The sequence below is a fragment of the Pongo abelii genome, chromosome 1 (assembly GCF_028885655.2).
Source record: "Pongo abelii isolate AG06213 chromosome 1, NHGRI_mPonAbe1-v2.0_pri, whole genome shotgun sequence".
Lineage (NCBI taxonomy): Eukaryota > Metazoa > Chordata > Mammalia > Primates > Hominidae > Pongo > Pongo abelii.
In genome coordinates, this window is record NC_071985.2 from 215809227 (window position 1) to 215816626 (window position 7400).

Here is a 7400-nt window from a genome sequence, read left to right on the forward strand (position 1 = left end):
TAGGCTCCCGCCTGCAGCCCAACCCCCTGAGGTTCGATATCGGGGACCAGGGGCTCCAGACACAGTGCACAACCACTGCCAAACAGTCACACTCAAGCTGCCTGGCCGAGAGAAAGGGACCCACGGTGAGACCTACCTGCCCGGAGGTGAGCCAGAGCCTCAGGAAGACTGAGTTCTGATGGCTCCCGGCCCAGGTGTGAGCCTTTTAACAGCTGACTCTACAGTCTGAAAGCGTGGCCACAGCACCTGGGCCTCTAGTTTTAAATGGCCCAGGGGGTGGGGCCTGGTCTGTGCTTGATGAGGCGATGGTCAGCGGAGGAAAAGAAAGTAGCCATCCTTCCTTTCTGCGTGGACCAGCGACAAGACCCGTGGTCTAGCAGTCAGTGGACCTGCCACGAATTTGCTGCAGGACCTCAGAGTCTCAGGCCCCGGAGCCCTACATTTGAAGGCTTGGACTTTCTGGGATGGGGTTATTCATCTCCACCCCGGGTCCCGGGAACTCAGTTATGCCGGACTCCAGGCAGAATTTCCAGCACCAACCATCTCACGCCTCTCCCCAGCCACCAGGAGGCCACATTTGCTCCCAAGGGGTCTTGTTCTCAGTATCTTGAGTAAGGTGAACGTTAGGGGTTGGCCTTTTAAAGCCACATTCCTCCAAGAAAGCAGGAGCATCTGGGATCCAGGTGACCTCAGGTGAGCGCATGGACCCCCGAGACCTTCCCACGACCTTCCCACCTGAGATGAGAAGAAACCCACGATGTGATCTCCCTCCCTAGATGCTGGACGCATTAGAGCTAAGTCATGTGTTAAAAACAGGGCCGGGCGTGGCAGCTCACGCCTGTAATCCCAGCACTTTGGGAGGCCGAGGAGGGCGGACCACCTGAGGTCAGGAGTTCAAGACAAGCCTGGCCAACATGGCAAAACCCCGTCTCTACTAAAAATACAAAAATTAGCTGGACATGCTGGTGGGTGCCTGTAACCCCAGCTACTCGGGAGGCTGAGGCAGGAGAATCACTTGAACCCAAGAGGCAGAGGTTACAGTGAGCTAAGATGGCACCACTGCACTCCAGCCTAGGTGAAACAGGAGACTCAGTCCCAAAAAAACCAGAACAAGGTTGGGCCCACATACCCAAAAGCCTGCCTTCTCCGTGTTCCTTTGGTAATTAATTGTCCCACTTTAAAGTCGAAGATATGGAGGCCCAGCAAGGTTACCTGGGCGGATCACACAGAGTCTATGCCAACAAGAGCCTGGCCCAGGGAGACCACTGCCTGCATCCAGTAAGCGGCCCAGCTCAGTCCCCGGAGGTAGAAGGAAGGGAAGCAGGTAAAGCAGAAACATGCATTTATTAAGTCACTGCTGCATGCCAGGCACTGTGCTAGGCCCTTTTGCATCTAAGATCTTTCTAAATGCCACAATGGCCAAGCACAATGGCTCACACCTGTAATCCCAGCACTGTGGGAGGCAGGCAGGGCTGCTTGAGCCCAGGAGTTTGAGACCAGCCTGGGCAACGTACATAGCAAGACCTTGTCTCTACCAAAAAAAAAAAAAAAAAAAAAATTAAAGATTTAAGCCACAATGACCCCTGTCCCCGAGTACGCATACATACAGTAGCTCCTCTTTCCTCCCTCTGCAGTGAAGCACCCACCCCCACCAGCCTGGCCACATTCTGGGCCCAGACAGGGATAGGGACCTGGCTCCTTCCAATAAGGACTTGTGCTACCTTATTTAAAATCACTGCCGCACATAATTAGAGGCACTTACCCCCTCGGATCCATCTTTCTCCTCAGATCAGTTTTATAGCCAGTAATAACTCTCGTAAATTCTTCAACAGATGGAAATTTTATTTGACTAATCATGGCCACTTGACTTGCTGGGGCACAGCAGCTCGGGGCTTGGACAGGCAAGATGCCAGCTGGGGTGATTGTCAGGGGGCTTGGCAAAGTGCCCAGAACCCAAGGCCACCTTGTCCACCCACTCCTCTGAGGGATGCCACAAGAACGCATCAGAAAGTGCCCAGCACTGCACAGCAACGGGCAGCTGTGCCCCACCTTCTGGGTCCAGCGATGTCTCTGAGCAGGGCACCAAGACCCTTTGCCACCCCCCTGGGCTCTTGGACTGTGAACACATAATGGCTAGCACCAGGGGGAAGCTAGGACATCCTGCCTGAAACACCTAAAAATGGCAGTCGTGTTGGCTGCCACCACTGTGCATCTGCTCCATGCCAGCCCCATGCCAAGTGCCCCTCATGCATCATCCCACTCAGTCCTGCCAACGATCCTATGCACACCTGTGAAAAACCCATTTCACAGATTACGAAAAAGACGATGGAGCAAAGTCCCACACCAAGTCACCAGTTTGAGCTGCCACCCTCATCTGGGGAATTGAAGACTGGCATCTCCCCTCCCATTCACTCCTTCTAAGATCCACATCGAATCCATCAGTGTTACTTAAAACAGACCCACAAAACTTCCAGCAGCTCCTCAGCACCCTCCAGACAAATTGAAAGCCCTGTGGCCTGGCCTTCCCAAAGGAACCTCCTTCGAGGTATTTATCCAAGAGATATGAAAACGTATCACACACAAAAGCCCATCCACTCAAGAATACATGTCACAGATTATTCATAATAGCCCCAAATTGCATACTGTGGCCAGTAGGCACAATGGGCATCACTCTGCATCCTATTAGGAGGGGGAAGCTGCGCAGTCATTTAATAGGTAAGTTTCATATAAAGGATTATTAACCATAATGGGAGGTGGAATTAACAAGAAACTGGCTAGAAAGAAGGAAAGGGAACTCTGAAGAATATAGGTTTAGGAGACAAAAGGAGCAGCTGCTGCCCCCCAGGGCTGAAAGAGACCCTCAGAAGCAAGAGTCCCCCACCCCACCCAGTGCTGAGTTAGAGTATCAAGCAAACACACCTTCTCTAGGGCTGACATCCAGCCCTCAAGGAAAAGGCTTCTACTCCAGTGCTATGGCAGAGCCCCTAAAGAACAGCTCTTCAACCTGAGCTGAGAGAGTGCCCAAGGAGGAGCCTCCACCCAGAAACAAGCATCCTCCCACAAACACCCATGAGGGCTGATATCCAGGCCTTGCTGAAGAGGGTATGGCTGTGCCTCACTACATGGGGGAGGGCGGGGGGAAGTTGGTCTGGTGCACACCAGCAGAACTTGCAAGAAAGCCAACCTGTAAAACTTACCAGAAATCTGCCCTGCAGGGTGCCACAAAAGCTGCTTACAGGAGGTGTCTCACCAGAGGCACCCACTACAAAACTGCCTAAAATAAGGTGCTGCTGGCCTCTGCTAAGCACGGCAGCAGCCAGCACTGAGCGGCTGCACGTGCTGCAGGAGCAGGCCCTGGGAGCACGTGGCAACCAGGAAGCAGAAGGTCCCTGCTGCAGAGGCTCCCCAGCGCCCTCTACTGGCAAAGCCCAGGTTGCTGCCTGGACAGGCAGAAAATTTAAAGGGCCCAGATCCATTTTCACCAGGCAGGCAAGAAGGGTGATTGGACACAGAAAAGCAATAATTGATAACCAGAAAAGCCCATCTCTTTGACTACTTAGCTTCCATATGAATCCTCCTGCACACCACTGAAGTCCTGTACAACAACGCAACTGCGTATTTCTATCTAAGAAGATGCAGCTATCATTCTTGTAAGTTCTCACTCACTCCCCAAAACAAGGAGACTAATAGGCTCAGGAGTCATCGTGGACTATATGTATTACGACTTAAATACTGATCACAGTTCCATGGAACATTCTGTCACCTAAAGACTATAAAGTCGACTTCCAAAAACTTGCATATAAAACAAAAATGGGAAGAAGAGAGAAGAAAATGGATAATAACCAAGTGTGCTTACTCTAATTGTTTATTCAGGAGCTCAGAAAATAACTTCGGGGTGGTCATGGACCAAGCAAATCTACTGTGAGTCAGACTATGGCTAAGACTCTATCCCTGACCATCATAAGCCCCACTTTGACTTATGAGCCAGAGTGGCATTTTACATCCCCAGGAACCAGCATCAGTTCAGAGTGAGTGCCAAGTAACTCCAGAACTGTCTGGGTATGTCCATTTCCCCATTATTTTGGTAAATGGTCACAGGTCCCTTTGGAGGAAGGTTAGGAGGAAGATTTACAATAAGTATTTATGGCAATGATGCAGGCTCCTTTCTCAAGGGGACCCAGCCACCCAGGGATTCTGGGTCTGTGAATTGACTTACGGTCTGGAAACTGGATGAGAAGCCATGACTATCAATTGCCAGGTTTTGGCTACCGGGCCTAGAACTTTCTATCACATATAAAAATACATGAAATAATACTCTAGTAGGCTGCCCACTTATTTCATTCCCAGAGACACTCTGATCAATTCACCACCACTAGAAATCCCTAGGGGCAAAGGCATTCTGCCTGCCCATACATTCCTGCTACCCTTTCCAATGTGTGCCCACCTTGTCCTTGACAGTGAAGTGCTGCCCCTAGGTATCTGCTACTCCAGGACCCCCTTATCCCCACTGAAATCAGGGAGCCCATCTCAATGGAGGCAGCCTCTATATTCACAGTGGCCTACAAAAGAGAGCAACCACCATGCATTTCAAGGACAAAGGGGCTCCCTCATTAATGGATCTCTCTATGTCTCTGTCTTTGGGTCTTTCTTGTGGAACATAGGTGGTGGCAGCAGGGGAGTGCAGATTAGACATGATACATGCAGTCCAACATTGCAGTCTCCCCAAGCCTTTGGATTCCCTCTTCCACATCATGACATCACAACCCTCATTAACTGCAGGTTACTGTCAAGTCCAAGTTTCAGTCAACCAACCAAGCTGTTAGAGCCACCTCCAGCTGTAGAAGCTAACAGCCAAATTCAGAACCTCTAATGAGTGTGCCCCTATCAATGCATCCAGCCCAGTCTAGTGTTACATTCTGCCTTCCTGGATCTAAAACCCTTAGAATCCACTCCCATACACGTCACCAGTATTGTCGTTCTTTTTCTGTTTCCTCCTAGGTCCGTGTATACCCGTCACCGTGGAACATGCTGAGATCTGACCACAGCTGGGGCTAGTGACAACAGCAGGTGGCTGTGATGAGTCTTGAGAACAGCATCTGCTCCAGCCGAGATTATCACAGGGTTTCTTAACAGAGGAAGAGCAGTCTCCTCCGGCACTGCGGAGGGCAAGGTATTTCCACTTGATAAGTTGTAGGGGGGGTAGAGGGGGTGGGCTCAGAGTGACTTGCAGTTTAAATTGTCAGTTTCATCGGAGTCCAACAACTGTCCCCACTCCATGTTTCAGCACCCCATTCTTTCATGATTCATGCCCTAATTTGTCCAGATGTGATTCCAACTGTTGTCATAATTCAGCAACCAGCACAATTAAATTTTTTGTTTGATTTTCAGCAGTCTCAGCCTTGTGGCTGCAAGAAATAAGAACTTCCTTAAGGGCGGCCATGGAAGCTGTCTGATTCTCAGACTGTGGCTCGAAGGAAGAGTTAGTGGACCTGGGCTTGTCATTTTCTATGTCATTATCTACACATTTTTCAAATTCTTATTATATTATTATTTTTTAGAGCTAGGGTCTTGCTCTGTCACCTGGCTAGAGTGCAGCAGTGCAATCGTAGCTTACTACAGCCTCAAACCCCTGGGCTCAAGCAATCCGCCTGCCTCAGCCTCCCAAAGTGTTGGGATTAAAGGCCTGAGCCACCATGCCTGTGCCCGGCCTGCCTATATATGTTTTAAATAGAGCATAGTATCTGGTTCCTTGAAGACAGGAGCCCTCAAAAGGATCCATCCCACCCCACAGTTCTCAAAGTCCTCATTATGGCCACACAGTCAAGTGCAGCACCACTCTGGCTCCCAATAGACGTGCCTCAGGTGGCATTTTGTCTTAACCACAAATGATAGACTGATTAATTTTAATGTCACCACATGTCTCGGGTAACTAGCACCACATTTCCCATTGGCAAGGAACTTGACACTACACTCAAACCCAAAATCACCAGAAAACCACTCCCAAAATGGTACCTCTGTGGTTCCATCTCCTGATACCTATTCCTGACACCAATTCTGTATCAGTTTGGGTCCAGTCAAGGAAAGGAAACCATACAGTGATTTTTACAGGGAAAGTTTCATATGAAGAATTATTAACTTATAATAGAGAACCGAATTAACAAGAAATTGACTGATAAGGAGTAAAGAGAATGATAATTAATACAGAAACAGCAGATGCAAGGAGCGACCACAACCCACAGAGCTGAGATGGAGCCTCCGAGGACCAGACCCCATCCAGAGCTGTGATAAACAACCCCCCGCTAAGAATCCCCCACACCAGAACTGGATAAAGCCCTCAAGGAAGAACCCCTCAAGGCCAAGGTAGAGTCCCCAAGAAAGAGCCTCTGGGGGCTTTCATAGGATCCCCAAAGATAAGTCCCCCACCAGAGGTTTAAAAAAAAGTTCCCAAGAAGAGGCCCCCAGGGCTGAGGCACAGCTCCTGGGAAGAGCCCCTATTCAAGGGATAAGATACAGCCCCAAAGAAGAGCTCCCAGAGCTACCAAGGAAGGGCCCCCCTACCCAGGGCTGTGATTGATCCCCCAAGGAAGAGTCCCCTCCTAGGGCTGAAATAAAGTCCACAAAGAAAAAGCCCCTGAGGGCTGTGGTAGAGTCCCGAAGAGACACCCTCCTGCCACCTGTGACAGAGAAAACGTCCTCAAAAAAAGAGCCCTCCCAGGGCTGAGGTGGAGCCCCCAAGAAACAGCCCCCCACCCCAGGACTGAAATAGAGCCCCAAAAAGAGACCCCCACATCAGGCTGAGATAGAGACCTCAAGAAAGAGCTCCTCACCCCAGGGAAGGGACCCTCCACCAGGCTGAGATAACCCCCCACCAGGCTGAGATAGCCCCCCTCCAGGCGGTGCCCCCACAAGGGGCTAAGCTTGGGCCCCCAAGGAAGGGCCCCCAGCCCCACACATGTGGCTGAGGTACAGCCGCTATGGAAGAGTCTCCTCCGAAAGCTGAAATCAAGTCCCTAAGGAAAAGCCCTTGGGCTGAGGTAGAGCTTGTCACTCCCCACCCCCACAAAGAAGTGCCCCACACACACACCCTTGGGGGCTGACAGCCAGGCCTTGCTTAAGAGGGTATGGCTGTGCCACAGGAAGGAAAAAAAAAATAACAGTCAGGGGCCACAACCAGCCAAAGTTAGAAATTCAACTTTTAGAACATACCAGAAATCTGCCCTGTAAGATGCCACAAAAGCTGCTCTCAGAAGCAGTGTCTCACAAGAGGCATCCACTGCAAAACAACTTGAAAGGGGTGCTGTGCGAGCTGCCGAACTCAGCTGCACACTGCAAGCGCCTGCACGAGAGCGGCTGCACGTGGTGCCGCAGCCTACTCTGTGAGCACGTGGCAAGCAGGAAGC

The 7400-nt window shown here is 50.7% G+C and overlaps 1 protein-coding gene across 2 annotated transcripts in view; it reads right to left on the reverse strand.

Moving 5' to 3' along the window:
- Positions 1-7400, reverse strand: part of ACTL8 (actin like 8) — a 73936-nt gene extending 66536 nt beyond the window's left edge. Inside the window, exon 1 of one of the 2 annotated variants that reach the window (XM_009234426.4) lies at positions 7207-7400. The gene's annotated coding sequence lies outside the window, so the exon portion shown is untranslated. Of the gene's footprint in view, positions 1-1762; positions 2138-7206 lie in introns of those variants that run through there. The other variant, XM_054540863.2, reaches the window with a different exon arrangement.